The sequence below is a fragment of the Oryctolagus cuniculus genome, chromosome 9 (assembly GCF_964237555.1).
Source record: "Oryctolagus cuniculus chromosome 9, mOryCun1.1, whole genome shotgun sequence".
NCBI lineage: Eukaryota > Metazoa > Chordata > Mammalia > Lagomorpha > Leporidae > Oryctolagus > Oryctolagus cuniculus.
Window position 1 is genome coordinate 132315717 of NC_091440.1, and position 27940 is coordinate 132343656.

The 27940-nt window shown below is 46.4% G+C and overlaps 1 protein-coding gene across 5 annotated transcripts in view; it reads left to right on the plus strand.

Moving 5' to 3' along the window:
• CNTN1 (contactin 1) overlaps nt 1–27940 on the plus strand; it is a 379791-nt gene that overhangs the window by 98470 nt on the left and 253381 nt on the right. For all 5 annotated transcript variants that reach the window (XM_051850934.2, XM_051850935.2, XM_051850936.2 and 2 more), the window contains one exon: nt 2351–2398. The gene's annotated coding sequence lies outside the window, so the exon portion shown is untranslated. The remainder of the gene's footprint in view (nt 1–2350; nt 2399–27940) is intronic.

Here is a 27940-nt window from a genome sequence, read left to right on the forward strand (position 1 = left end):
ACCCACACACTTGTGCCATCATCTGATACCCCCCAGGCACGTTAGCAGGGCATTAGGTGGAGCTGGAGCACCCAGAGCTGGCACTGGCACTGTGGTGTGGCTTGCCCTGTTACAGGCTGCTGCACCACAAAGCTGGTCTCTGAAATCCTTGTATACAGGGAGTGCTGCCTAAGAAAGAAACCTTGGTTTGGGCACAATGGGAAGGCGCTATCCAAGTTGGAGAATATGATGATGGAAAGGCACCGATGTCACAGTGTGTGTAGGCCGGGCATCTGCGAAGGGGACAGGTAGCACGCTGCATACACACCCTAGTTAGAAAACAGGATAGTGAGACATAGGTATGATTTGTGTTTGAACTCAGGACTGTTGGGACTTAGAATATTTCAGGTTAATGTTCTAAAACATCAGCCAAGAATTTTAGTTTCTAGTACAATGTAGTTTTAGGAAGTACAACATGCAATCTACGGCCATACCAGCCTGAACGCGCCCGATCTCGTCTGATCTCGGAAGGAAGTACAACATGCAAAATATAATTTGACAGTGATTCTTAAAGTTGTCTGTTTTCATATGTTCGTGGAGAGTGCCATTTTTTGAGGAAAGTGACCAAACCTCGTTTCGTGGATGCAAGGAGGGTACCCTGAAAGAGAAGACCGGGCTGCTGGTGTGGTTGGAGGGCCGGGCCCATTGTGGAGAAGCTGGAATACATGATCGCACCGAAGGGGGCAGTTTTCTGTTGTAGAGAACTTTACAGAAGCCCTGTGGTGGTCTGTTCTCAGAACGAAGGCAGTGTGGCCTTGTAGGGAGTCAGGCGTGCTGGGACACGAGACAGCGACCACACACTCACTAGCCAAGGGACCACTGTCTGCAGGGTTCTCTCACCCATGCACAGCTGAAGTGGGAGCTTGTGGGTCTTAACATACTCAAGAGCCTTAAAATGTAGGGGAGGAGTGCAGAGAATAGTGACTCTGGGATCCTAGCAGTGACGACACTGGGCTTCTGGAGTTTTGAGGCAGAGACTGGCATAGCAGGTGAACCGGCAGGCCTGCCTGGCCGAGGCCTCTGATGAGGCCAAGGAGTCAAGGCAGGTGTGCAGACATTGCGTGCAGGCTGCCAGGGGCCGCGGGCCCTGCACTCCCACACTCCAGTCTCCTGCCTGTAAGCCGCCAGAGGACAGAGCTGTGCTGTCACGTGTGGGCCCCTGCCCCACCTGAGCCTCTGCCCTGAACACTCAGCAGGAAATTGAAATCTCCGCCCAGCCTGGGCCCTGCCCCTGGCCCCGGTCTCTGGGTGAGTCTGTGTCAGAGATGGCGAGGAGGACGCTCCTCTCTCTCCCAGCCGGTTGTGTGAGAAGCGCATGTTTCTTGCCTGTGTGCCAGGAGCAAACTTGAATGGGGTGCAGGTTCCATTATTTCATTATCTTTTATGGGCTAAGAGGAGGACGGCGCATTGTTATTTCTGTCCATCGGAGAATTTGATTTTTCTCTGCCTTTCTCCTAATCACTGTCTTGAGTGGGAATGAGTCACTGGCACAGAGAAATCGAAAAGCAACATTATTAGGTGCATACAGCAGCATTAAGGGCCCCAAATTACATTTTCTCTGTGTGTACCCTGTATCTTCTCATTTCTTCTCTATTACAGTCAGAATGAACCCTTATTGATTTATTTAATGCCTGTTTATATTTTGGTTTCTACATTTGATTTCACATTTCTCAGGAGAAAAGAGTGCCTTCCCGTTAGAGTGGCAGTGTAAATAAGCAAAGTAACTGGGAGGTGGAAACCTCATACTCTTCTTTCTGTTCTCTTCCTTCTATTAATTTTTCATTAGACATCTGTGACAATAAGTATTTTCAGAATACTACTGAGATAATTTTGCCTTGTCACTTAAGCAATTGTTAATTTTTTAAAGTTTTGTTTTAAGACATAATAATTGGTTAAAACCTATATGAATCTGCAAAAAAATAAAATAATTCCAACCGAACATTCATACACTTCTGTATGAGAAAAGTGGACGAGTTCAGCAGTGATATCATCATAGTTCTGTTTGATACATTAATTTTTAATAGAAGTCTGTAATGCTGAATCAGATGTTATTTTGATTATAAATCTTTACCAGGCTTTGAAAAATAAGAAAGAGCCAAACTTCCCTAAGCTTAAATGTCTTTATTGATTCGATAAATAAACTTATGAATATGCCAAAACCTTCTTGTCCAGACCAAAGCACCAACTTGAAACTTCTGCGGGGTTAAAAGTGAAGTCACCTTTTGCAGGACATTTCACAAAATTTTATAAAAACAAAAACAGTTTCATCTTCAAGTTAGTTAACTCTGATTTTGTAATTACTGTCTTGTAGATATCCACATTGGATCGTTTCTGGAGCTGAGTTCAGGACAACCTAAAGGTAAGCTGTTTACTTGTGTGTGTTCATGTATGAAGCTCAGGGATTTTAGTATGTGGGAAAGCCATGTGAAATAGAAAATTCAGACAATTTCTAGTTACCAAGAAGCCTGCCGTGTTCTGGTCCATGATAGGCACTCAATCATATTGCTGCTTCTAGCATTTCCACGTTTATCAAATTTAAAAATGAGCAGGCTGCGTGGTGATGATGACATGTCCTGGTAGAGCCCTCTCTGAAAACACGGGAAAAGCACGGTGCAGGGACACAGACACACTGTGCAGGGACAGACACACTGTGCAGGGACACAGACACTGTGCAGAGACACAGACACTATGCAGGGACAGATACACTGTGCAGGGACACAGACACTGTGCAGGGACAGATACACTGTGCAGGGACACAGACACACTGTGCAGGGACAGATACACTTTGCAGGGACACAGATACACTGTGCAGGGACACAGACACTGTGCAGGGACAGACACACTGTGCAGGGACACAGACACTGTGCAGGGACAGATACACTGTGCAGGGACACAGATACACTGTGCAGGGACACAGACACTGTGCAGGGACAGATACACTGTGCAGGGACACACATACACTGTGTAGGGACACAGACACACTGTGCAGGGACACAGATACACTGTGCAGGGACACATACGCTGTGTAGGGACACAGACACACTGTGCAGGGACAGATACACTTTGCAGGGACACAGATACACTGTGCAGGGACACACATACACTGTGCAGGGACAGATACACTTTGCAGGGACACAGACACACTGTGCAGGGACACAGACACACTGTACAGGGACACACATACACTGTGCAGGGACACAGATACACTGTGCAGGGACACAGATACACTGTGCAGGGACACATACACTGTGCAGGGACACAGATACACTGTGCAGGGACACAGATACACTTTGCAGGGACAGACACACTGTGCAGGGACACACATACACTGTGCAGGGACAGATACACTGTGCAGGGACAGACACACTGTGCAGGGACACAGAAACACCATGCAGGGACACAGACACTGTGCAGGGACAGACACACTGTGCAGGGACACAGATACACTGTGCAGGGACACAGATACACTGTGTATGGACACAGATACACTGTGTAGGGACACAGATACACTGTGCAGACACCAGTGGTACTGGGCCTTGTGGTTCTGGATTTTATGAACTGTTAGGAGACACCAGAATGCCTGAGGAAGTGTGGCTGGAGTGAGGGGGGCATGCCATGCCATGAATGTACTAATAACAGCAATAATAATGCTGTTTGTTCAATTCTAGTGCCAGCACTCACCGTTCTGAACACTTCATGTGCTTTCTGCCTCTCGGTCTTCCAGTGATGCCATGAAGTAGCATTATTATTAGGTTATTTTGTCACTATCTTTAGTCCCGTGTTGCAGTGGTGAAGGTAAAGCTTCTGTCGGGTTAGGCAGCTGTTGAGTGGCGTGGTTACTAGCTGGGCTGCATCAGACACCCAAGTCTGGGTTTTCTACACGTAGGTAAATGAGCTGGAAGAACTCGGAGTTGAGCTATGGCAGGTTAGAAAGAGGCAGGGAAGTCTTGGTGGTGCAGTGACCACCACTGGAAGCAGAAAAGATCTAGGCGTGAGCTCTGCTCGAGGGACGCATGGACATGAAGCAGGATAGAGGAAGGTGCCGTGGGATCGGTCATCTGTAGTTGGAGGAGCCTGGCCTGATCTGTAGGTCGTAGTGACCATTGCAGCCTCCCGAGAGTTCCCTGTCCCTCGTGTTCCGTGCCTGCCCAGTGCTGGGCTGGACTGCACACTTGCAGGTGAGTGCAAGGACCCTTTGTTTGGTTGAGGCAGCCGGTCCTGTTAGTGGCAGCAGAGGAAGCTCTGCGTCTTGCCGTCAGAATACGTGGGGTGACCATGCACGCCAGTGTCTGTGGCAGGGGAGTCGGCAGGATCACCTGTGTGAGGGAGAGCAGATGGTTTATCTTTTCTCCTATAACGAGGGGACGATGTCCCAAAGGGAGATGGAAAAGAACGTGAACTGTATTGATGGAGAGCAAGGTGAGTTTGCTTTCTCTGTGCACTTTAAAGTATTGGGACCCAGATCTGTGCATCCTATACGACGTGGAGATTCGAGTGAAGGGATCAGATTGATAGGGTCCTAACTTGTTAAATACATTTACTAACGATGTTGGATTGTATTATTTATTTGGAGGAATTAATATAAAAATAGAATAAGGAGCTGGCATTTTAAAAATAACCCTCAGGTGGACCTTTTTGAATAAAATAACACTGTATGAGTTTGAAAATACATGTGAGAAGATGTGACCTGGCCTCCTATGTCTACCTCTGAAATCTCAAAGCTTTGTTTGTTTTGGATTCTTTTGTTTCTTTGTTTGAAAATGCAGTGTTGACGTTATTTTCAGGTGAGTAGCTTAGAATAAAGGCTGTTCATCCCTGCCCATAGCAACACAGCTCTGCAACCTTTTGTCTCACTCGGTTTCAGACTCTGTCTCCTCTCTTTAAGCATTTCCTTTCACCTGGCATATCCCCATGTCATTAACGAGGCTCTAGGTAAAATACACCTTAAAGCCACTTTTATTTTAGAATCAGAACTCATTCATTCATTGTTCCATGAAACACATCAATCAGATGATAGACAAAAAAATGAAGAAGTACAAGTTGTTTGATGCCAGAAGTTCAGTTTGAAAGATCTTTCACTAATGGTGTGACCAGTACAAAATTAAAGGAGCACCGTTGTGCCCAGCGTTAGTCAGAGAATAATGCAATCTGAAATCATATGTACAGTGCAGTTATGTGCGCTTGTCTTACAAATGCATTCCTCGATACTGGACATCTTCACTTGTAGATTAAGTTTGTCAGATGTTTACCCAGCACCTATTATGTGCTTAATTCCAAGCAAACCATCAAGATAAACAGTTATTACTCTGGTCCACATACTCACAGTGTGGTAAAAACAAACAAATAAAAAGAACTGTAAGCAGTCGCTGCAGCAGTCCCCTCCCATGGAAGCCTGGAGATGGAGACCGCAAACTGTCCTCACAGGAATGTGGATCTTCAGTTTAGAAAACTTCTGGAAGGAGGGAGAATGCACAGGTTTGCTTCTGTATTTGTTTAGAGATACGTCTTTATATGGTGCTGCCATTTTGTGTTCAGAAAGTAGGGAGTGGGGCTGTGAAACGTTTGTCTGCAGTCTCCTACTTGGTTTTCTTAAATATCAGCACCGTCAACAGTGGTTCTTGCTCGGTGCATTACAAGGTGAGATGACAGAGCTCACTCTGAAGAATTTTCTGTAGGGTAGTGAAGCCTTGGTGGTGCGGGCAGTGGAATGAGTCATTCATTGCACTTTGGGAAAATACACTGGGATAGTTTTAAACAATTGTACCCTGGGTCCCATGTCTTTCTGGTGGTAAATGAAAGTCTCTAACAAATATGGCCATTAAAAAGAACCTTGGTTTTAAGTGCTTTGCTGAGCTGGAGAAGACAAAGGTGAAGTGAAATCAGAAACTCTGAGGAATGAGCAGGGACAAAGCTGCAGACCTGAGACAAAGCCTAGAGCTGGCCCAGGGTGGAGTCCTGTGGGAAGATCCTGGAGGGATCTCTTGGGGGGCCACGGTCTGCAAGAAGCAAACGAGGCAGTGGGGGGACCCTCAGGGACATGGCCTACTGTAGCCCTTGCCTCTGATGGACAGGTGCACACCTGCCCTTAGAATTCAGAAGCTTAAGGGATTCCAACACAGCCTGGGGTGCAGAATTCATGTGTGCAATCCAACATCCTCCTCCTGTAATTTAATGTAGTTCCATATTCATGATCACTGAGCAGACACCAGATGAACCCTATGCAGGTAGAACCCACAGTCAAAGCATTTCCAAGATAATCTTCTAAAGAAATGAGTAATGTAAAAATTACAAAATGTACAGAATAAAGTAGACTGGAGAAGAAGCCATCAAAACTTAACAGATATTTAGGCCTATGAAGATTTCAGATGTTGGAATGACCATACACAGAATAAAAAACAAATGTATTTAATGGTTATTAATTTTCACTTCTGCCTTACAAGATACCACCCACAATGTGTCTTAAAGTAGCAGAGATTTGTCATCAAACAACTGTATGTGTGTACAGAGGTATAGCAAGGCGTCTTCAGGTTAGATACAGATATTGCCAGAACGTGTTCTCTTGTTGATATTCTAGGAGAGAATCTGTTGCTTGTTTGCCCAATTTGTTGGCAGAATTCACTTCCTTGTGGTTGTGGAACTGATTTCCTGTTCTGCACTGTTGAAAGTTGAGGTGTGCTTCCAGCTTCAGGGGCCACTGAGTGCCTTGGCTTATGTGTCACTCCCTTGTCTTCCAAGCCAGCATGTGCTAGTTAACTCCTTCACATAGCACATCTCTCCAACCCTTCAGACCAAGCGGAAGGCAGCGCTGCTGCTGACAAAGTTTCTCAAGAACCCTGTGAACTTCTTCTATGTCAGAAGGATTCATTCCATTAGATCAAAGCTATGGTGGTTGTTTTTCAATTATTGGCTTCAGCTGAGTTGGCTGACGAGCTCTGTGAGACTGGTACCATCCACAGAGAGCTTGCTTTGACTACTGTTAGGAAGAACATGGCCCCTGGAAGTGTCCAGTCTTCAGTGTGGAAGATAAGGAACCTGAACTGGGATAAATTAAAAGCAAACAGCATGTAATCCTGTAGACAGTAAGCTCAAGAACACTGGCAATAACTAAGAACTGGAAGTAGCTGGAGAAACAAATTTGAGATGTGATGACTTTGAACAACCCTCATCTTGGCTGTTGAAGAACAGTTTTAGCTTTTCTTCACACTATTTGTTAAACTCTTTAGTTAGTGTAGGGTTAATATTATGTGGATAAAGTTAACTGAAAATAGATGTTAGTAAAATAATAGGAATAGTAGAGGGAAGAGGAAAAAGAGTGGGAGAGCGAGTGGGAAGGAGGATGTGGGCTGGGAAGAATCACTGTGTTCCTAAAGTTGTATTTATGAAATGCATGAAGTTTATATACCTTAAATGAAAGGAGATGGACAGATGACTTCCACGCAGCAGCAATGGGAGCTGGAAGACAATGGGATATGGGATGTCTGTGGAAGACTCCATCTCTGTGGATCACTCCTCACTCGTGCTGTCCAGTTCACCTTCCACACTCATGTGGTTGGGAAGGTTTTATTGGTCTTTATTCTCTTGTCCTTTAGGTTCACTTGGACATGTCTGATACCCAGTGAATACGAACATAAATTCATATTCAGTGCAGTTCACTATCCATTTATTCAACAAATACATACCACTGTGGTGCTTTTTACAGGCAGGTATCTACTGGGGCATTGGTGACATATAAAAGAATCTATCCCCTTATCGAGTTATCTGTAACAGACTTCTCTTCTTCTCTTCATAAGTGATTCTCTCATGTGCTTGTTACTTAAGGTTTTCATCTTTGTGACTTTCATCTTATATGATCTTCCTACCATTCCCTGGATTCTCTAAAATACTGAGCTTTACCCAGGACTCAGCAGATGTTGTCAATCAACTGCACTCTGTTTAGTGTCAAGTACCTGCTCACTGTTCTGCCTAGCTCTTGTGGAAATACGGAGGAAATATCATAGTTCTACTGCGTCTTTCAACATCTGGCAGACTCCTCTTTGTGTTGTTCCTTTAGCACAACTGAACTATTATTTATTCTTAATAAAGAGTTACTCATCATCATATTAGAAAAAATTAGAGTGGATATTAAAAGGCATTGCTTTATGCATGAGTAATGTAATAAAGTCTCTTGACTTTTCATTTCATCTAAACAACAGTTGCTTATTAAATAAAATGAAATCCAAGTAGGCAACAGGGGACTCATGGCCTGAGTTCCAACAAAAAAATTCATAAAGCAAATGCAAGTTTTATTTTCTTCCAGAATTTCACAATGGTGTTTATCTGGAGTTTACATGATCTTCTTTTTGTTAGTGAATAACAATTGACTGTCACCGCATTTATAATTTTATCAGGAAAAAAACAGAAACTCTTACATTATCTTTCGTGCAGTTGATAAAATTGTGTTCAACAGAAGAGGTTTGAACCCTGGCTTTGAGGATCCCTAGCTGTAACATTTTAGGGAAGAGCCATCATCTCACAGCTGGAATTCAGATGCAGGCCTGCCTCCTTTGTTAGCTTGTTTGCTTATTAGATGAGCCTGTGCATGGCTCATCTGTCTGTGTTGCCTGGAGGTCCAGCTTCCTCAAGGCCCTCCCTGCCCCAGTGCTGTTCCCGGAGATCCCTGGAGGATTCCTTCAGGTAATGCAGTCTGCCCTGCTCCAGAGGCTGAGCAGGAAGAAACCCTGAATCCCTCCTCTGCCTTCTGCCACTGCAGAGGGAGACGCCATGGACATCAGGTCCCCGGCACATTCCACCTGCTGCACGGATATCCTGTCGGAAAGAGACCCCTGCACACTGTGGAGGTCTCGACTCCATCAGTCGTGTAGCAGAAGCACAGGCAGCCACACGCGATGCTGTCCACCCTGCTGCAGTGGATGGCAGGAACAGGGAGAGCTGCCAGCCTCCGCCCTTTGTCAGGAGCCTCTCGGCACGGCTCTGCACCTGCTCCCAGGACAGCTGCGCCCTGGCCTCCTGCTGCTGTCTTCTGAGGCTCCTCATGTCCTTTCCTGCACAGCTCAATCAGGAGCAGAAGTTCCCTCAGTGCGCGGTCGCTGGCCCCAAGGAACCTCGTGGAAAACTTGCTCGTGCTCCTTCTTGTAATGGAGCTGATGCTACAGGTCCAGGGAAATCGATCTCTAACACGTGATGAGTGACGACTAAATGGACTCTGTGGGAAGACATCTTCCTCCGTGTCATGCTAAAGTCACTAGAAGGGTTCTCTTCTGGATTCTGCCTCCTCAGCCCCATCAGGTGATGGGATGAGGCTGTGATGCTACACAGAGAATGCCTGGCAGTGCCCACCACATAGCAGACTTCAGAGGTGTCTTGCCTCTGGCTCTACACTCAAGTCTTAATTTAAGCATTTGTTGTTAATTTTACTTTTCATATACGTATCCCAAATGAAATCATAAGATCTGCAACTGAAGAGAGATCCCTCCTGTGTGTTTTTCCAGCCTGCACAGATTATTTAGCATAATGCCTTGCAGATGTATATAAATTACTACTTAATTATTGCTTTAGCTGTTGCTCTGAGATTGATTTTTCCATAGGTAGATAATGTAGTCTTCTCTGCTGTTATGTGCATGCAAAGTTCTCCCGCTGAGTAGAAGCATGGTGAGGAAGGGAGATGAAATTCTAATCCATTGATTTGCATTCTAATTACTGAATTACCCATTAGTCAATAACAGTTAAATTGCCTAGAAGTTTTCTTTAGTACCAAAACAATGGGTTCCATTCTTTCTCAGGAAGGCAAGACTACATTTATAAAAGGTGGTGTTGCACTGTAAAGACTTAAATAAACTTGAATTTGAATTCTACATCTGTTCTGACATTAGTAAAAGCACAAGGAAGCCAATGAATGATCCTCAAGTGGTAAAAAGGGTGTGACAGGGAGACAGCTTTAAGGGTTGGGGAAAACACACGCACAGTGCCTGTCCAGAGTAACTCTTTAAAAAATGCACATTTGGGGACCAGTACCATGGCTCACTTGGTTAATCCTCCGCCTGTGGCACCGGCATCTCATATGGGCGCTGGGTTCTAGTCCCGGTTGCTCCTCTTCCAGTCCAGTTCTCTGCTGTGGCCTGGGAGGGCAGTGGAGGATAGCCCAGGTACTTGGGCCCCTGCACTCACATGGGAGACCAGGAGGAAGCACCTGGCTCCTGGCTTCAGATTGGCGCAGCATCGGCTATGGCGGCCATTTGGGGGGTGAACCAACAGAAGGGAGACCTTTCTGTCTGTCTCTCTCTCTGTCTATAACTCTGTCAAATAAAAAAAATGCACATTTGTTTAGAAAGAGTTGGAAAATAAGAGGAATAACTCATAGTCTCATACCTCAGAATAAGATTTTGTTAATATATTGAGATAGTATAGACCAGTTATACATAAATTCTAATATCCTGTTCTTTCACTTTGTCTTACAATTATGTTGAGTTTCAAACTTTTGTGTATTTAAAAATATTATTTTAATTATATGTATTATGTACTTTGGCCACCTCCCTTGATTATTTTACATTTTTTCTGTTGTTTAACTTAAATAACTTCACTGTTAGAAATTAGCATTGTTTCCATTTTACTGTTTATTCCCTAGGAAATGCACTGTGAACCTTTGGAAGCCACCTCCTTCTTAGATTTGCTAGCACCTGTGACCACATCTCTCTGTAGTGTGTGTGTGTGTGTGTGTGTGTGTGTGTATTTTCACACAGTGGAAGCAGTAGCCTAAATGTACAGAATGCAAATGAAACATCAGGAATTTAAAGTTAAATGCAACAATGAATTGCCCTTACATAACCCAGGAGCTAATACTTGTGGTGACAGAATCAGTATTCATACTCGATACAACAACTGTAACATGAACACCAGACCAACAATATAAAATGTGTGAGGTTATAAATGTAACATTCCTCTTTTGTAATAGAAAATACCGTTAGATAAACGAGCTTCCAAAGACTCAAGGAGAACAATTAAAAGATACTGCACATTTCCATGAATCTTTGGAAGTCTCCCATGTGAACATGGGACACAAAAGGTCTTGATAGCAATCCGTGGCAAGAACATGCCTGTACATTTAGGGGACCACAAGTGTCCCTGTGCCAGCCGAGTGTATCAGCTGCCGCCGGAGCTGGTGGCAGACCATGTCGAGTTAGTACAACAGAACAGAATAGCCCCTTCTCACTCTGTCTGCAGTCTTCCTTCGGGCTTCAGGTTCTAGTGTATGAAAGACACATGCTGTTGAGGCCCACGCCTGGTGGCTTGGGCATCTCTCGTCCCAGCTGATACCTGTTGCTGAAGGGAGACCTGGATGGATTTCAGGGGCCTGTGAATCTTGCCTGCAGCTTCCTGAAGTGCATGGACTTGTGGATAGGAAGCCACATCTCTCACGTTGGCCCTGGAGAGCCATCCCCCCCTCTGTGACCCCACTGCTCATTCACCAGGGCTGTGGAAGACTCGTTCCCTAGGTTAGAGCTTCCAGCGTCCGTGAACACCCCGAGTGCAGAGGAAGCAGCAGAGCTGTCCTGCACCACTGACTCCCATTGGAACCTGGTCCTGTCCTCTTCTCTCTGGCTGAGCCGTTTTGAGCCCCCAGTCCCTGTACGCACTGGAAACATCTGGTATTGAGCTGCTCATAAGCTACAGGCAAGAAGGGAGTGCAGCACTCTTCATTTAAAATCCCTCCCAGGAGTGGGCTTTGGCACAGAGGTTGAGGTGCTGCTTGGGACGCCTGTATCTCAGATCTGCGTGCCTGGGTTTGAGGCCCAGCTGTGCTGCCGGTCCCAGCTCCCTGCTGCTATGCATGCTGGGAGGCAGCGGCTGATGGCTCCAGTGGTTGCCTCCCTTTCACGGGTGTTGGGGACCTGGGTAGACTTCTAGGTTCTTGATTGTGGCTAGGTCCAACCCTAGCTGTTGTGGGCATCTGAGGAGTGAACCAGCAAATAGAAGATTACTCTATGTTTCTCTCAAATTGAAAAAGAAATATATAAAAATGTTTGCAAAGTGGAAAGTTAAAATTATGTATCCACTGATTACATTAAAACTAATAAAAAAATCATTTACAAACCTCAGGGGAGGTGGTTTTCTGTTCACCCCTCCAACTACTACCATCCCAGCAGATGGCGGGCACTCTTATAAATCTTATTCTCGGTTAAAAGACCCCATGAAACCAGTTCCGTTGGTTTCCCAGCAAATAGGACTTTGACTAGAACTGGAAGGAAGCCCTTTGGTAACAACTGGGGGTTGGGCTTGCTCGGAGCCAGCCCAGGGCTCTCCATGGAATGCCAGACTTGTGGTTGAAGCTGCAGTTTGGAGGGGGCTTCCCAGCAGGGTGTGTCTGGGTTAGCCAGGAACACAGCCCCAGGAGCACATTCTTCAGGTCCTGCTGTTGTGCCCTGTGATTGTTTACTGCAGGTAGAGCTAATTTCCTGCTCAGGTAAGTGCTGCCTTTGACAGATGTGGAATTTGTATGCAATGATGCATGCCCCGTCAGCTGGCTCTTTTTCACAGTTTAGCAAATGAAAAGGTATTCACCACTGAAGTGGCCTAGTTATGTATAGATTCACTGCCTTGAGTTACTTCCAGACATGGTTTATTACAGTGATCCCAACAGTTTGTTGAGAGAGAGTAATTGCTCACCTAAAAGTTACCCTTTAATAAATTCCAAATTCTCTAATGTGACCTAAAATTCCTGCTGTAGAGTATACTGATATTTTTATGGTAATTTTAGAAACTATATTCTCAAAGTAGACCAGCTAAAAGACATGTGTGCAATGACTTTTTCATTTGATGCAAAGATATTGATTGAGTTATTAGAGGAGCTAAAGGGTAAATCTGAGTGGAACTAAGAAATACTGGTAGACTATTTCTTTAATATTATGTTGATATATTTCATTACTCTAAAGTCTACACTCTTCATTTAGTTACATGATCATTTTTAACATTTCCTGTGAGCCTCTGAAGTAGGCCCACAGAACAAACAAGTAGGACAAACAAGATACTCTGGCTAGCACGGCGTTAGTGTATGTAAAACTGCTCTCCAAAAGTAAACTCCAAGTCAGAAAACAGCCTGCCCACATCTTCCTGCTGAGGACTGGAAGTGGGTGGCTGACTGTATTAGGCAGCCTTTTATTATTACAATGAGATGCCTAAAACCAGCTACTTGGGAAGGAGAGAAGTTGGTCTTGGAGGTTCGCAGTGAGCCCTATGGGTTTGGCCATGTGGGTGAGGCCAGAGCCAAGTAATGATGGAGCCGGTGCAGAGGAGCAGTCCTGTGGCAAGGCAGGAGGCGAGGTAGTGGCTGTGTCTAAGTCAGCTTCTGTTACCAGCCCTCTCCCTATAGTCATCGCCCAGAACCTAAGTACTCCCACAGGGCCCACCTCCTGCACATCTCCTCCTAGGACCACCAGCCCATGACTTTGGGGTTTAAACATGTCTATGAGATGTTCAGCCAACTCCTGTGGAAAATGCTGCCCTGACCACGATGATCTGTCACCTGGAGGAGACTTGGGCTGAATGAAATCAGCCCTGTGGCGATGGAGATGAGTCAGCCTGCAGATGTTGTAGAGTCTTTGCTCTGTGCTCAGCAGTTTGGTGTCTTATGGGCCCTGCAGAAGACCACACAGCTTTGTAATATCCACCTTCATAATAGCCCACGTGAAGAGAGTAAAGGAGCCAGTAGACGAATCATACGTTCAGCCTGGGGTGCAGCCTGGTCATGGGAACTCGAGGTGGAGAGGGTTGTTGGGGTGCTGTTGTCAGTGGATGAGCCCTAACCCAGACAGCACAAGGGCTGAGCTCTGGGGAGAAGGAGCGCAGAGCTGGGCTGACGTCTCAGCTCTCGTACTTGATGTCACACGTGCCTGGGAGTGTTGATCCAACTCTGACCCACATGTGTTTCCAGGGCCGAAATGAAAAGACTGTTACATATTTTATAGAAAATGCTTAGAGTGCTTGCTAACAAAAGAGAAGCATTTCATGTTTTTCAACATTCAGTCGCTTTTGTTCTTCTTACTGCTTCTTTGAGTTAGGGGAAAATCTCCTATGTAAAAGTGGGATATCGAAACATTCGAGGCCAGGAAGGAAAAACATTAGAAGTGGCAGTGCTCAGTGGTAGGCACAGAGGATGTCTCTGGGGGAATGGAGACAGTGGTCGGTGAATTTCCAACGATTTCACTTCCCTGGGTTCACAATTGTTTGTCTTGTCTCTATTACTTAACTTTGAGGTTTTGACTGCTTTCAATTTTGCTTTCATTAAGTTTTAGTTGATTTTTACCTTCCATGAGCCTTGGTGCCATCTCTTGCATTGAGATATGTAGGAAATGTTACTCATTTTTGTATTCATTACGTCCATCTTTGGTTTGCACCTGCTGTGTGAATGTGTCAATGATGTGGGGCCAGATTATAGAGCACTTTGGCCTTGGTCATCAAAATTAGAAATTGATCAGACAGGGGCCAGCGCCGCGGCTCACTAGGCTAATCCTCCGCCTTGCGGTGCCGGCACACCGGGTTCTAGTCCCAGTCAGGGCGCTGGATTCTGTCCCAGTTGCCCCTCTTCCAGGCCAGCTCTCTGCTGTGGCCAGGGAGTGCAGTGGAGGATGGCCCAAGTGCTTGGGCCCTGCACCCCACGGGAGACCAGGAGAAGCACCTGGCTCCTGCCATGGGATCAGCACCGTGTTCCGGCTGCAGCACGCTGGCTGCGGCGGCCATTGGAGGGTGAACCAACGGCAAAGGAAGACCTTTCTCTCTGTCTTTCTCTCTCACTGTCCACTCTGCCTGTCAAAAAAAATAAAAAATAAAAACAATAGAAATTGATCAGACTGGAAACGCGGCCTTTCCTCTTTGTGCCTCACCCCATGTCCTTCTAGAGAGGAAGCCAAGTGGTGCTGTTGCCTCCTGTGCCTTCCGCATCCTGGAAGAACAGCCCTGTCAACCACGTAGCAAACGGCCTTGTGTTCCTACAGTTCCTGACCCTCATTTTCTACCCTGTTGCCTTGCCGCTGGCAGGTCCTTTTGCCATAGCACCTGTAAGATATTGTTGCATCCGTTTATTCGAAACTTTCCCTGTTAGATTAGACATTCATGGAGGGGTCAGTTAGGGAGAAGTCTCCTAGGTAAATTTAGATCCTGTCTCCTATACATACCTAATAACTCTCCCACAGTTCAGGCTTTTATCCAGGTATATGTCCAACAGGAGAATCTTCACAGGCTGCACAAAGTAAGGAATTCCGCTTACTGTCTCCACGACGGTACAGTGAGGAAACCGACTGAGATGAATACGCTCGTGGAGCTGCACTTTTCGCAGCTATTTTTTAGCCATGCCTGGAAGAGACAGCAGCATTATTTTTGTTTGCTGAAGTGCTCTGAGAGCAATGCCCGGGCGACAGCATAAACACAACACAAAGGCAGTTTGTTTTTGTGTCTAAATGGGGGATTGTTGGAGAAGAGTTGTGCCAGCCACTGCGGAGTGGGGCAGTGTTTTATTCCTCTCGAGATAGATAGATGTCTGAGTTCCTGAGTTCCTGCTGCTTGCTGGCCTGCCACTGGAATGCGAAAGTGAATCACTCCTCTTTTTTTCTTTTTTTTTTTTTTTTTTTGAATGGCTGTTGAGAAAACATATAATTGAAATGAAAGTGGGGTAATAATATTGTGATTAAAATATTGCCTGCCTGGTATTTTACCCAAACGATACACACTTTGCCAAAAATGCTCAGTGCCTTATTTATTGAATCCTGTGGTGGTCTTGTAGCACATCATCTCACTGTTAAAATGGAATGGACAGCAGGCCAGTGTGTTGACTCCTGGAAATGTTGTTCCTTCAGAAAAAGTAGGTTTCACTTCACATCACTGACAAGGCCATTATTGGAAACTTTGAAGGGGTCATGTAACACATTTAACCAACATCTCTTGAGTGTTGGGCAAGAAGTCGCTGCTGCAGATAGACAATGAGAAGACATAGTCCCTGCAGGGAAGGAACTCTGAGCAAACAAAGAAAAAGGATCATAAATACAGAGGATGGCAGCGCAGAAGGGCAGGGACCCAGAGGACACAGTGGGAGAGGAAGCCTAGGGCAGGCTGCGCAGCGGGGGGACTTCAGTGTGAGTGTCGCGGGGAGGCAGGGACGGGTGAGGAGAGAGGCCCAGGTTGGGCCGTGGGTGTCCTTAAAGATGCAGGGAATGACTTATGTTTGTTCTGTGGACTAAGGATTTGTGGTCATTGACACGATGGGTCAGTTGGCAGGGCCCTAGGTCCCAGTTGTTTACTCAATCCCTAATCTAGCTGTGGTGCAGAGAGCATCTTGTAGATGTGGTTGACATCTGTGGTTAGCTGACTTTCCAGAAACGTGGCTCGGAAGGTCCCACCCAATCGCCTGAGGGCCTTAAGAGAAGCAGCTCAAGTTTCCTGGAGGTGAGGAAGCTCTACTCCTGCTGATTTCCATCCCTCTGGCCAGGTGGGGGGTTTCCTTTTTGTCATCACATATCCCGGTCCTGTGAGCCAGCGCCTTAACATAAAACCTCTTAGCATGCACACATGTGCACACACACATGCATCCACACGTGAGTGTACTTCACAAACCTGGTGAAGTACAATTAAAAGATAAGTTCATTAATTAATTTGTTTATTTTTGAGAGTTAGAGTTACAGACAGTAAGAGGTAGAGACAGAGAGAGAGGTCTTCCATCTGATGGTTCACTCCCCAGATGGCCGCAATGGCCAGTCTCCCACGTGGGCGCAGGGGCCCAAGGACTTGGGCCATCTTCTACTGCTTTCCCAGGCCATAGCAGAGAGCTGGAATGGAAGTGGAGCAACTGGGACTAGAACCTATATGGGATGCCGGTGCAACAGGCAGAAGATTAACCCACTGTGCCACAGGCCCAGCCCCGAGAAGTTCATTTTGATGCAGAAAGTTTTGAAATTGCAGAGTAGTCTTATTCATAATCCATGCTGCTCATGAACTTTTCGAAGCTCTCTGGCAATCAGTTCTTGCAACAAAGTAAGCTAATTTTTAAATTCACTTCCCCCAAAGTTTTTGACGTACAGTTGTGTTTTTATATCTGTGTGTGTGTGTAAAGAGAACCTAACACTGAATAGAACACATACATAGGGTACACATATATGTATATATACATATACTTAGAATATATGCATTATTGGGGCCGGCGCTGTGGTACAGTGGGTTAAAATCATGGCCTGAAGCGTCAGCATCCCATATGGGCTCTGATTCTTGTCCTGGCTGCGCCTCTTCTGATCCAGCTCTCTGCTATGGCCTGGGAAAGCAGTAGAAGATGGCCCAAGTCCCTGGGCTCCTGCACCCATGTGGAAGACCTGGAAGATACTCCTGGCTCCTGGCTCCTGGCTTCAGATCAGCGCAGCTCCGGCTGTTGCAGCCATCTGAGTAGTGAACCAGCGGATGGCACACCTCTCTGTCTCTATGTCTCTCTCTAATTCTGTCTTTCCATTAAATAAAATAAATCTTTAAAAAAGCATGTATGTATTATGTGTATGTAAATACATATGTGTACTTAGGTTTGTTCTGCAAAGCCATGCATCTCCATCTCTGTCAGTGTTTGTCAGTCTCTATCTCTCTGTCTTTCTGCCTCTGCTCTGCTTACATATCCTGCTGCTGCTTTTGGTTCTCTGAAGATCCCCAGCTGATCCAACAGGTATTGCAGATTTCAAACAAAATTACCTTTGTTACCTGTCTGATAGAAATTCAGTCTTGTATTAAACATCAGTGCTACGTGCTGTACAGCAAACAGAAGTGTACAACATGGAGCCTTGTTTGTAGGACTTTCGTGCCGCAGTGGCTAGAGTGGTTTTAATGCTCTTACATGGCAGTTATGTGCTAAGATTTTTTTAAATTGTTACAGTTAACCAGTTGATACAACATTTTAATGAGATATCTTTATACAGCTGACATCTTACTTCCAATTTGGCAGATGAATATGTTTCCAGCATGTATCATATTCAGTACCAAACCTGGGCTACTGCACACGCAATATTCCGTGTATTTCACCACGGGAATGCGTGAGCCGTGGTGCAAGGCAGCTTGACAGGGATCACTGAGCAGGGGGCAGAACAAAGCTGTGCCTTCCTGTTGTCCTAACAGAATGTGCGCAGCTCTCCCCTGGCAGGAGAGGGTTCTCAGCAGAGCAGGCTTCTCAGGGCTGCGGGAGCTGCTGGCTTAGACAGTAACATCGCTGCTTAGACCATGGTCATCAGCTCCAAGGAAAGGTAAAGATCACAAGCATTTTCAAAACCTGAGACGATCAACTTCGCACACTGTTAGACTATCTAAGGTGAGGGGTTGTCACTAGTGTCTTTGCTTTCTGTTGCAGTAGCAGAATGAGTGAGACTAAGTTATTAATAAAGAGAAGATGTTTTCATAGAGAAATGATGTTCTCAGAGGGTGTGCATTTGAGTGGTCCAGCTTGGCAGAGGAGCAGCAGGACACATGCTCCCCTGCGGAAGACACAGACCGTGAGTGCCGGCCCAGCTTGATAGCAGCCTGCTGCACAGTCAGGTGGTCAGCCCCCGGCAACAAAAGCTCGTGCACTCCTGTGGGAGTTCACCCAGGCCCAGGAGAGCAACGTGGATTCCTCCGTGAGGGCAGCATGCTCCTGGACCAAATGCCCCTTATAAAAAAAAAAAAAGTTTTTTTTTTAATTTATTTGAAAGGTAGAGCCACAGGGGGCGGTGGGGGGAATGACATAGAGAAAGGTCTTCTGCCTGCTGGTTCACTCCCCAAATGGCTGCGACAGCCAGAGCTGGGCCAGTCCGAAGCCAGGAGCCAGGAACTTCCTCTGGGTCTCCCACATGGGTTCAAGGGTCCACGCATTTGGGCCATCTTCCACTGCCTTCCCAGGCCATCAGCAGAGAGGTGGATCAGAAGAGGAGCAGCTGAGACATGAGCTGGTGGTGCCCACATCGCAGGCAGAGACTTAGCCTACCACGCAGCAGCACCAGCCCCCCAATGCCTGTGAAAGGCCCTGCTGCTTCTCACACTGTCACAATGGGGTCCAGATTTCAGTGTGAGTTTTCGAGGAGGCAGCATGGATCCAGCCCTAGAAAGCGGGCCGTGGAGCAACAGGGGCTGGCCGAGAGGAGAGTCTTGCTGCTGAGCTGAGCTTCCCCAGAGAAAGCACGATCCCACGCTGGAATGGACCGGAACTAATAGCAGTTAATGAATGTTCTGCTTAGGCTGGGATGCAAAGGGGACTCTGGGACGACAGTAATTTCAGGAGAGAGAGCATTTAAGTGAGGTCATGGAGAAAGCAAAGTTGTCTCACTGAAGAGAAGATGAGTCTGGACAGAGTTCAGGGTGACATATGTCAAAGCTCCAAGCAGAACCAGCAACGGGGGCAGGCATGGCAAGCCAAGGAAAGATGACTCCTGGGACAAAAACTAAAGAGATCAGAACCTACAGCAAAGACCTGTATATAAATTGTGTATGTGGACCTGGCAGTCCAGGTCTGTTAGAGCAGCCGTGCCAGATACCACTCTGCATCCTGAAGAATCTCCTCTGCTGTTGGCTGATACACTCTCATCCGGTGCCACCATTGATCTGTGAATCCCGGAAGCATTGTGTGCCAGGCACCGCTACCCAAGGCAGAGGTGCAGTCAGGCACGTCTGGCGTCTCCCACCAGGAGGTGCCGTGCCCCAGGCAGTGATGACTGAAAGGAGTAGGACAAAGGCATCAGGCCAGAACGAATGCCGTGGATTAGGGACTGTTTACTGTGTGTGAATCAAGGGGCCAGTGGCCCTGGAGATGGACGAAATATAAGGCATGGGGAGGCGACGAGGGAGACTGGTGCCATTAACGAGAACAGGGAAGACGTGGAGGACCAGCTCTGGGGAGGAAAGCCGAGTTCAGTTGTGGGCTGCCTGAGTCTGAGATCCAGTTTGTTACCAACAGGTGAAGATCAAGTATCCAAGCGGGCTGACGCATATGGAGCTCAGATCGGACATCCTGGCTGCACGTGGAGGTTTGAGTTCATTGCACACAGCAGGTTGAGGTGGGTGGGGATGTCCCCAGGGGCGAGCATAAAGGGAAGAGAATACATTTCTTACCTTTCGATCTTAAATGATGATGATGCCTGGACGAAGGAGGCAGAAGTAGAATGGACAGAGGAGGGAGTGCGTGGAGAAGGGCTTCTGTCTCGGAAACTGCAGAAGGGGAGCTCCAGCGACTGGGGAGTCGGCAGTGGTGGCCACGCACCGAGGGGTTGCAAAGAATGGGTCAGCGCAGCGTGCCGGCCGTAGCGGCCATTGGGGAGTGAACCAACGGAAAAAGGAAGACCTTTCTCTCTGTCTCTCTCTCTGTCTGTCTCTCTCTCACTGTCTAACTCTGCCTGTAAAAAAAAATAAGTCACAGCCCTCTGCTGTCTGATACTTAGCTGCTTTCATAGCCAGTCTTAATGCTTTGCATCCGTGTCAACTTTTTTTGTTGTTGTTCAAGCTGGAAAACCTCTGTCATCCATTCTCTCTCCTGCCTGTCATGTAAATCTGCAGCTTCGAAGAACAATCTGAAATACGGAAAGAAAAAAAAAATGCTCAGTGCATAGTTTCATAGCAAAAGCATCGCTCAAAATTGAGACCTCATTAGAGGCCTTTTTCAGACAAACAAGCAGGAGCAATGCAAAGGAAGCTCCTTGGGCTGGTGATGCCTGTGGGTGCTTCCTGGCGCATGCCGCGTGGAGACCCAGATACCGAAGCTTGGGTCCCCTCCGTTCTGCTTGTAGGCAGAAGCGGAAAACAACATGAGCACACACACCGGTGCCATTCTCCCTGATTTACGAACATTTTAGCTACATCTGAACATCAGCAAATTAAGTGACTGTGTTAATCTTCTAGCCTGTTGCAGCATTACTAAAGGAAAACAAGGCATTGGAACATTGTTGGAAATAGTGGAAGTAATTTTTTTAAATTTTCATCTGTCTGGAAGGCAGAGCATGAGAGATAGTAAGAGGTATATTCTGTATGCCGGTTCACTACTCAAGTGCACACCACAGCCAGAGCTGAGCCAGGCTGAATCAGGAGCCAGCAATTCCATCTGGGTCTCCCTTGTGGGTAGCAGGGGACCAAACCCTGAAGCTGTCATCTGCTGCCCCCCAGGATGCATCAGTAGGATGCTGGATTGGAAGCAGAGCGGCACTCTGACAGGGGATGTGGGCTTCCCTGGTGTTGACTTAATCTGCTGTACTATGACATCACTCTGATAGGGGATGCGGGCTTCCCTGGTGTTGACTTAATCTGCTGTACTATGACATCACTGATAGGGGATGTGGGCTTCCCTAGTGTTGACTTAATCTGCTGTACTATGACATCACTCTGATAGGGGATGTGGGCTTCCCTGGTGTTGACTTACTCTGGTATACTATGACATCACTCTGATAGGGGATGTGGGCTTCCCTGGTGTCGGCTTAATCTGCTGCACTATGACATCACTCTGATAGGGGATGTGGGCTTCCCTAGTGTTGACTTTATGACATCACTCTGATGGGGGATGTGGGCTTCCCTAGAGTTGACTTAATCTGCTGTACTATGACATCACTCTGATAGGGGATGTGGGCTTCCCTGGTGTTGACTTAATCTGCTGTACTATGACATCACTGATAGGGGATGTGGGCTTCCCTGGTGTCGGCTTAATCTGCTGCACTATGACATCACTGATAGGGGATGTGGGCTTCCCTGGTGTTGACTTAATCTGCTGTACTATGACATCACTGATAGGGGATGTGGGCTTCCCTAGTGTTGACTTACTCTGGTATACTATGACATCACTCTGATAGGGGATGTGGGCTTCCCTGGTGTTGACTTACTCTGGTATACTATGACATCACTCTGATAGGGGATGTGGGCTTCCCTAGTGTTGACTTAACCTGCTGCACTATGACGTCACTCTGATAGGGGATGTGGGCTTCCCTGGTGTCGGCTTAATCTGCTGTACTATGACATCACTCTGATAGGGGATGTGGGCTTCCCTGGTGTTGACTTAACCTGCTGCACTATGACGTCACTCTGATAGGGGATGTGGGCTTCCCTGGTGTTGACCTAATCTGCTGTACTATGACATCACTCTGATAGGGGATGTGGGCTTCCCTGGTGTCGGCTTAATCTGCTGTACTGTGACATCACTGATAGGGGATGCGGGCTTCCCTGGTGTTGACTTAATCTGGTATACTATGACATCACTCTGATAGGGGATGTGGGCTTCCCTAGTGTTGACTTAATCTTTTGCACTACGACACTTGGCCAGAAACATTGGATTTGATAAACCAACTACAGTACTTAGTGCGAGTCCTGACACCAACAGATCTCAGTATCTGTAACCTATTATTATTGATAGTGTAATTATAATAGAGTACCTACAATCAAATATTTCTCAATATCTGTGTAAGTATATTATTGAGTATTTAATAATGCATACTTAATCTATTGTTTTTGTGAATTTTCAGCTAGATTACATGTGTTACTTTATTTAATCCTCGATGAAAAGATAGCCTTTTTTTCCACATTAAAGAGATGGAGAAAATAGTGTATTTGTGTAAGGTTTGGGTGGAAGCTAACCCTGTGTCTCTACACACTGTCTCCATGGGGGGAGCAGTTGCTGTGGAGTCAACCCTGACCTTACTCTTCAGCCTTTCAGTGAACAGCCTTCATTTTCTGGAAGTCCTGTGCTCTGTGTGAGTGGCACAGGAGCCAGAAGCAGGTTGCCAGCCAGCAGAGGGTTTGCCCGGCCCTGGGGACTGAACTTGGAAACACTCACTGTGTCCCTCCACTGGGGCGACCCTCACAGCATTCCCCTCGTGTAGGTGTTAGGATTGTTTGTGTGTTAATTTGGCAAATAAAAGTATTGCCGTTGAAAAAGCTTCAGCGACTTGACCATGGATAAATGTTGAATGATTGTGCAAGACAGTGTTGACGTGCGGGCCTAGGAAACAAGGCTGGATGCTTCCTGCCTGTCTCTGCCCACATCTCCCTGCGGCGGAGAGAAAGGGCATCTGAAAGGATGAATAATACAAGTTATGAGGAGAAAAAAAGGCTCCCTTTTGTAAAAGCAATATTCTCAAATATAAATCAATATTGTGAATTTTTAAAGATTTATTGTATTTGAAAGGCAGAGTTCCAGAGAGAGAGAGGGAGAGACAGAAAGAGAGATCTTCCATCCATTAGTTCAGTCCCCAAATAGCCACAATGCCTGGGGCTGGGCCAGGCCGAAACCAGGAGCCAGGAGCTGCTTCTGGGTCTCCCACGTAGGTGCAGGGGCCAAAGCACTTGGACCATCTTCTGCTGCTCTCCAGGGCCATGAGCAGAGACCTGGATCAGAAGTGCAGCAGCTGAGACTGGAATCTACACCTGTATGAGATGTTGGCTTTGCAGGTGGCAGCTTCACCTGCTATGCCACAGCACGAGTCCTAAACTTGTTAAATTAAAAGAAAGTCAAATCTTCATAAGCAAGCCAGGTTTTGCCCATTTTGACGGTGAAGGCCATGACTACCTAACCGTTGAGAGTGCAAAAGTAGATCACATCACGGAAACCAGGAGCTGGAAAAGCTAAAGCCGTCAGGAGTTCCGCAGTATACCTGGCAGTCATCCCTGTATCAGACTGAAAGCATCACTCTTAGCAACAAGGAAAAATGAGCCAGCTGGGGACATTCTCAGAGACCCAGGAAGATCTCCCTGGAGAAAGCCGAGGGAAAGCAATCGCTCGTGTTACTAGAATTAATAGCGGCTCGGCATCGCTCTGCCTTAGGCGGAGCCTAGGTGGGATTCCGTGACAGCAGAGACCTCAGCTAGGTGAGGGCTTAGCAAGGGGGTGGTGATAAAACCTCCCCAGTAAGAGGACATGAGTTGGGCTCAGAGTGAGAGCCCACCGACCATGGATAAGGTCAGAGTAGTTTTGTTTTGCTTTGTTTTTTAAAGCAGGTCTGGCAAGCTAGGGAGGCAGAATCCGAGGACAGAATCTTTGAGAGGACCTTTGTAACAAGTATCCTCAGCCAGAGGTCTGAGGTTGCAAATGAGCTGCTTATTCACAGGCAGGGGACTCAGCTTTTTCTGGTTAACTCTGTCTCAGAGACGGATTCGATCAGATTCTTAGAAGCAAATGTTGTTTGGCACCTGCTGTATACCAATTACAGAAACAAAAAACAAACTCCAGAGAAAAAACCGACTAGACTCGTGATTTTTAAAAAAGCAAATTGACATAAATACGGTCTTTCTTGGCATGGATATTTGTGGGTGGAAGAGTGAGGGATTCCATAGTCACACAGTTACGGCATTAATCACCATTTTCATTAGAACAGTAAATGTCAGGTACAGATGATTGAGAGGACGAAGCCCAGGAGGAGCTGTCCCGATTTGTAAGGTGCTGAAGAAGATATGGTATTGAAAATAGCCTGTTGGCCAAGCACGCATTTGGAGAAACAATATTCCTGATACGGGGAGCGTAAAGACTCTGCATTAAGGATCCCTGAAATGCCCATGTTGCTGTAGCTCGGTGAAGGGGAACGGAGAACAGGATGAGGCTGGAGGGAGGGTTAGGGGCCATCAGAGCCTCAGGTGCTACACTGAGGTTTTGCAATGTTAACTTAGTGAGAAGACACTGAATGCTTTTGTGCCACTAAATAATACGACATTTATTAAAGATTTTATTTATTTATTTGAAAGGTAGATGTAGGAAAGAAGAGACAGAAATAGAGTTATTCCATCTGCTGCTTCATTCCCCAAATGGCCATAATGGCCAGGGCTGGGCCAGGCCAGGAGTCAGGAGCTTCCTCCAGGTCTCCTTCATGGGTGCAGGGGTCCAGGGACTGGGAGCATCTGCTGCTGCTTTCCCAGGCACATTAGCAGGCAGCTGGATCAGAAGTGGAGCAGCCAGGACGCAAACTGATGCCCATGTGGGATTCTGGCACTGCAGGCCACAGCTTAGCCTCTGTGCTGCAGTGCCAGCCCCAACATCCTCATTTTTAACAGACCCTCTTAGCTGCTCCAATAAAGTATTTGGTGTGTTTGGTGTGAATTAGCAGCAGCAGAATAGGTTTGGGGAGATCAACCACAAGGTTAGTTGAGTAGTCCAACCAAGTGTTAATGATTCCTTGGTCTCTGTTGTGGACAAACAATTAGGTGGATGACATCTGTAATCAGGTAGCAAAAACAGGCTGTGCTCATAGTCTTCAAGTGTGAGCAGGTAATGCAGATGGTACCATACACTAGGATGAGAAGGACTAAGGTAAGACCAAGGAAAAATGCTGAGAGTTCACTTGCCTGGGAATGAGGTAATGAAGTGTCAATACCACGGTGATGTGTTTGGAATTTAGAGTTGACATCTCTTCTGGGGATAGAGCTTGAATTCATCTCCATAGTTGTGATCTTTCAAGTATAGGAGATGATAGCTCAGTTTCTGGCATGAGCAAATGAGTGGATTGTGCAGCTGTTTCTCAGGGTAGAAAAGACTAAAGAAAACTCAAGTTAGGAAAAGTAAGTTGAGTTGTGAGTTGTCTGAGTTTGCTCAAGATACTCAAGTATAGATATCAAGTATGTAAGTGGGTTGTTATGCCTGGAGTTCAGACAACAAATTTCTGCTGGATGAGAACATCTAGGGAGAGAACACAAAATGGAAAGCAGAGGAGGGAGGAAGACAGAGGTGAGAGGGGAGTTGAGAAGAGGAGGTGAGAGGAGGAAGAGACTTGGTGACCACAGATCTTCACAGATGAACAGATGAACTGATAGAGACAATGATGAGGAGAGGATGGTGTCGCAAAACTCAGAGAGGTGCTCCGGTATTGGGATGGGAAAAGCTCTATGGGGATTGAGAAGGAGAAGGAGACATAGACACTGCGCTGCCCTTGGTCATGTTATACACGTTCTGCACTGATTTCTGAAAGTAGCTACCTTCACGTTATCTCAGATGTCTCCTTTCTGACACATAGCCAAGTAACGCCTGCCAGGCCTGCCTCAGAAAAGTCTTCAGCCTGTTCTTGCCTCTTTACGCTTACAGTCAGAGCTTACCTCTTTTTTTTTTTTTTTTTTTGACAGGCAGAGTGGACAGTGAGAGAGACAGAGAGAAAGGTCTTCCTTTGCCGTTGGTTCACCCTCCAATGGTCGCCGCGGCCGGCTTGCTACAGCCGGCGCACCGCGCTGATCCGAAGCCAGGAGCCAGGTACTTATCCTGGTCTCCCATGAGGTGCAGGGCCCAAGCACTTGGGCCATCCTCCACTGCCCTCCTGGGCCACAGCAGAGAGCTGGCCTGGAAGAGGGGCAACCGGGACAGAATCCGGCGCCCCGACTGGGACTAGAACCTGGTGTGCTGGCGCTGCAAGGCGGAGGATTAGCCTAGTGAGCTGTGGCGCCGGCAGAGCTTACCTCTTAAAGTGCTTACCTCATAGCCTTAGACATGCTTCAGACTTCAGTATCCTATATGCCAGTCTTCTTGGGTCTGTTTCTACTGAATAGTTACTTTCTTAACCATGAGTCATAGTTTCTTCTTTGTATATTTTGAAAATTTTTTAAATTCTATGCTGTGGTTTGTGTTCAAAAGAACATTAAGTAATGAATGTAACTAATACCCCATGATAGTGTATGCCTTGTTTATGAGGTTACCAGTCTTGGTAACCTGAATTTATGTAATTTGTAGGGGATTTGGATTTTGGTTTCAATGTTGTGTTGGTCATGTTTAAGTTACTTCTTAATTTCATATATATTAAAGAGCAGGGGCCGGTGCCATGGCTCAATAGCTAATCCTCTGCCTGCGGCGCCGGCACACTGGGTTCTAGTCCTTATTGGGGCGCCGGATTCTGTGCTGGTTGCCCCTCTTCCAGGCCAGCTCTCTGCTCTGGCCAGGGAGTGCAGTGGAGGATGGCCCAAGTCCTTGGGCCCTGCACCCAATGGGAGACCAGGAAAAGCACCTGGCTCCTGCCTTTGGATCAGCGCACTGTGCTGGCCGCAGTGCACCGACCGCAGCGGCCATTGGAGGGTGAACCAACAGCAAAGGAAGACCTTTCTCTCTGTCTCTCTCACTGTCCACTCTGCTTGTCAAAAACAAACAAACAAACAAAAAAACCAAAGCAGCATAAAGGTGTTCACTTCAGCGTGGTTTGGGATCTGAATGTACACCAGAGCTCTTTACATTTTATGCCCAATTAGTGATTCCAAACAACGGGAGATTTTTGCTGATTTTCTCCTCTTTCAGATTTTTTAGGTTAATGAGGTGTTTCTTACTATCCCAGACTACCTCTGAGTTTCTTTTCCCCACCACCCTGTTGTGTCAGTGCATGACCATTATCTACATTTTTGCATACCATCCATAGAGTAGCCTTTACAATAGTTAATGGGTTTCCCAGAGAGAACGATTAGTTAATCTCAAGAAACACGTGTTGGCCGCTGTTTTCTTGGTGGTAATACTGAATCAGAGAAGTAGGAGATTGGAACAGTCTAGGAAACAAAGGGACCATGGTAATTCCCTCCTAATTTTTATTTTAAATTTGTCATTTTACATAAAATAACTATTTTTGTAAATGAATTGAAGATGAATGAATGAAAAGTTTACAATATAATTTGGCAATAATTTGTATTTCATCAATTTCGTTGTTTTTTGCCTCCAAAGATGGAAACAGGCAGCCTATGCTGACATCTTTTCTTCCATTTTCCTTCAGACATTTCACTACTCAGGATAGGTTTTTATTTTTCTCTAGATTCTAGATCTTCAGCCTATGACCTGACAGCCCAATCCCAGCCCTGCCCGTGTTTATAGATAGGTCTGTTGGAGTGCAGACACCCATTTCCATGTGTGTATGTGACTCCCTTGGTGTGGAGCAGCAGAGCTTAGCCATTGTACTACAGGGTGACCCACAAATGCTGAAATGTTTGCTAACATCTTTTA